The sequence below is a fragment of the Cebus imitator genome, unplaced genomic scaffold (assembly GCF_001604975.1).
Source record: "Cebus imitator isolate Cc_AM_T3 unplaced genomic scaffold, Cebus_imitator-1.0 Scaffold654, whole genome shotgun sequence".
In the NCBI taxonomy this organism is placed as follows: Eukaryota; Metazoa; Chordata; class Mammalia; order Primates; family Cebidae; genus Cebus; species Cebus imitator.
The window spans coordinates 281,697-285,252 of record NW_016107969.1 but is presented as its reverse complement, the minus strand read 5'-3'; the positions used below and the strand labels follow the sequence as shown (position 1 = coordinate 285,252).

General features: G+C 40.4%; 2 protein-coding genes and 1 pseudogene across 4 annotated transcripts in view; 2 read left to right on the top strand and 1 right to left on the bottom strand.

The window, feature by feature from the left end:
* The window catches only part of LOC119469431 (zinc finger protein 160-like), a 609,418-nt gene that overhangs the window by 465,549 nt on the left and 140,313 nt on the right, over positions 1-3,556 (bottom strand). The window lies entirely within an intron of this gene.
* LOC108295644 (zinc finger protein 845-like) overlaps positions 1-3,556 on the top strand; it is a 43,261-nt gene that overhangs the window by 11,268 nt on the left and 28,437 nt on the right. The gene's annotated exons all lie outside the window — the stretch shown is intronic.
* Positions 1-3,556, top strand: part of LOC119469433 — a 50,380-nt pseudogene that overhangs the window by 43,389 nt on the left and 3,435 nt on the right.

Here is a 3,556-nt window from a genome sequence, read left to right as displayed (position 1 = left end):
AGTAGAGACGGGGTTTCACCATGTTGACCAGGATGATCTCGATCTCTTGACCTCGTGATCCACCCGCCTCGGCCTCCCAAAGTGCTGGGATTACAGGCTTGAGCCACCACGCCCAGCAGGACAGTTTTGTTTTGTTTCTTTTCCTACATTTTTTAGATGAAGTTTCATTCTTTTCACCCAGGCCAGAGTGCAGTGGAACTATTTTGGCTCACTGCAACCTCTGCCTCCCAGGCTCTAGCAATTTTCCTGCCTCATTCTCCCAAGTAGCTGGGATTATAGGCATGTACCTCCATGTCTGGTTAATTTTGTATTTTTGGTAGTAATGGGGTTTATATGATGTTGACAAGGCTAGTTCCAAACTTCGGACCTCAGGTGATCCGCCTGCTTTGGCCTCTCAAAGTGCTCAGATTACAGGCATGAGCCACTGCACCTGGCTTGTTTTTTGCTCTTTGCTTTTTTTTCAGACTGAGTTTCCCTCTACTGCCCGGGCCTAAGTTCAGTGGTATCATCTGGGCTCACTTTAAAGTCCACCTCCCACGTATAAGCAATTCTCATGCCTCAGCCTCTCAAGTAACTGGGATTACAGGTGTCCCCCACCACACATAACTAATTTTGTATTTATAGCAGAGATGCAGCTTAACCATGTTGGCCAGGCTGGTCTCAAACTCCTGACTCCACATGATATCCTTGACAGTTTTTCGCTGTTACCAAGAATAACACACTAGCTACCTGTGAATGTGGTGTGGTCTTACTACCATGTTCTCTTTGTGTTTGATGAAAATGAAAGCCCTTTTTATTTATATTTTCTGTTCCTTGAGAGTATGAGTAGATTGCATTAGTCATGGACATGTGTATGTAGAATGAAAATTTTAATACTTTGCTGAGCATCCTTTTCCTATGTTTTGAGAGCTAGTTTTGATTATTTAATTTAGTTATTTATTTTTGCCCTGGGATTTTGTTCATATTATGCATTTTTTTTCTTTTGTTTAGCCCCAACTGTTGCATATATTATGCATTTATTAAATGGTAAAACATATGTTTCTTCACATGACCTTTTTTTTTTTTTTTGAGACAAAGTTTCAGTCTTGTCACCCAGCCTGCAGTGTAATGGCATGATCTCGGCTCACTGCAATCTCCACCTCTGGGGTTCAAGCAATTCTCCAACCTCAGCCTCCCAAGAAGCTGTGATTACTGGCATGTGCCACCATGCCCAGCTATGTTTTGTATTTTTAGTAGAGTTGAGGTTTCACCATCTTGGCTAGGCTGGTCATGAACTTCTAACCTCAGGTGACCCACCTTATTCAGCCCTCCCCAGAGTGCTGGGATTACAGGAGTGAGCCATCTTGCTTGGCCACATGCTCCCGTTTTTCATTTTCTTGTTTTATTTTGCTTTGTAAGCTTTGCCAATCAGTGATTATGACATCCTATTTTATTTAAATCTAATTTTATTGTTAAAAATTTGGTGGCAGCCGAGCACAGTGGCTCACGCCTATAATCCCAGCACTTTGGGAGGCCAAGGCAGGGAGATGACGTTAAGTCAGGAGTTCAAGACCTGCCTGGCCAACGTGGTGAAACCCCGTTTTTACTAAAAATACCAAAAATTAGTCAGGCTTGGTGGCAAGCACCTGTAATTCCAGTTACTCAGGGAAGTGAAGCAAAGGAATCACTTGAACCTGGGAGGCAGAGGTTGCAGTGAGCCAAGTTCTCATCATTGTACCGCAGCCTGGGTGGCAAGAGTAAAACTTCGTCTGAAAAATAAAAATGAAAATAGATTTGGTTTATATTTAATTTGCATTTTTGTGTGTCTCTCATAGGTATTTCAGTTAATTTTAAAGTTTCAGGTAATGTATGTCAGCAAATTCATATGCAGTTGGCAAACTCCTCCATATTTTGCTTTAACTGGAAAGTAGTGTTAGGTGTATTCATATGAGTATACAACATGGTTCTAGGTAATTTTTCCATCCAGAACCTTCAATTCTGCAGAGCATAGCTGCAGATGTAGTGATAACCAACTCCATACACTTCTGTTTAACTAAGGAAGATGTAATTTTTTGATGCTTTTGGAAGGAACATTTTCTTGGGTATAGTATTTTTATTTGCCAGTGGTTTTTGTTTTTGCTTTTGTTTTTTTTTTTTTTTTTTTTTTTTTTTTTTTTTTTTTTTTTTTTTTTTTTTTTTTTTTTGAGCTTTGACTGTACCATCCTACTTGCCTGTATACTCTGATGTTTCTCCTGAGCAATTTTTTAAAAATATTACATCAACACAATCTTGGGTGACAGTTAGCTCTTCTTTTGGTTGTTGTTAGAATTCTTTCTTTATCTCTGAATTTTGACAGTTTTATTATGATGTTTGTTGTACGTCTCTTGGATTTATCCTAATTGGATATTCTTAAGGCGTTGAATTTGTTTCTTTTGCATTCTGTAATTAGCAATTTTTGATCATTATGTCTTCCAATGGGCTTTTCTGTTCCTTTCTCCCTCACTGTCTTCTGGGATTTCTGGAATTTGTTATATTTGTTTATTTTTTTTTAATGGAGTTTTGCTCTGTCGCTCAGGGTAGATTGCAGTGGTGCAGTCTCGACTAACTTCAACCTCTGCATCCTGAGTTAGAGTGATTCTCTCACCTCAGCCTCCCAAGTAACTGAGATTACATTACAGGTGCACACCATCGCACCTGGCTAATTATGATATGTTTAATACAAACAGAATTTCACCATGTTGGTCAGGTCAGGCTTGAACTCCTGACTTCAGGTTTTTTCCCCACCTTGGCCTTCCAACGTGCTGGAATTACAGGTGCAAACCTTCCCGCCTGGCCTGGAAGTTTCATAATGTGTAGGATGTTGTCCTTGATGACATCCTGTTCATCTGTTTAGACTCCTTTCATTTCGATTTATTCTTTGTTGTTGTTGTTTGTTTTCCTCTTCACTAATTTTTTGTTGTTCTTGTTGATAAGGAGTTTTGCTCTTGATACCCAGGCTGCAGTGCAATAGCACAATCTTGGCTCACTGCAACCTCTGCTTTTTGGTTCAAGTGATTCTCCTGCCTCAGCCTCACAAGTAGCAAGTGCCACTATGCCCAGCTAATTTTGTGTATTTAGTAAAGACAGTGTTTCTCCATGTTGGTCAGTCTGGTCTCAAACTCCTGACCTCATGAGATTCACCTGCCTCAGCCTTTCAGAGTGCTAGGATTATGGCCATAAGCCACTGTTCTTGATCTTTATTTATTTATTTATTTTCTACTTTTTTGTGACAGTCACTCTCTCTGTCATCCAGCCTGAAGTGAAGTGGCACGGTCTCAGCTCACTGCAACACCTGCCTTCTATATTCAAGCGCTTCTCCTACCTCAGACTCTACAGTAGCTGGAAATACAGGCGCCTACCACCACACCTGGCTAATCTTTGTATTTTTAGTAGAGACAAGGTTTCACCATACTGGCCAGGCTGCTCTCTGAACACCTAACTTTAAGTTATTTGCTCACCTCGGCCTCCCAAAGTTTTGGGATTACATGTGTGCGCAACCTTGCCTGTCCCCTCTTCACTAATTTTTTTTTTTTTTTTT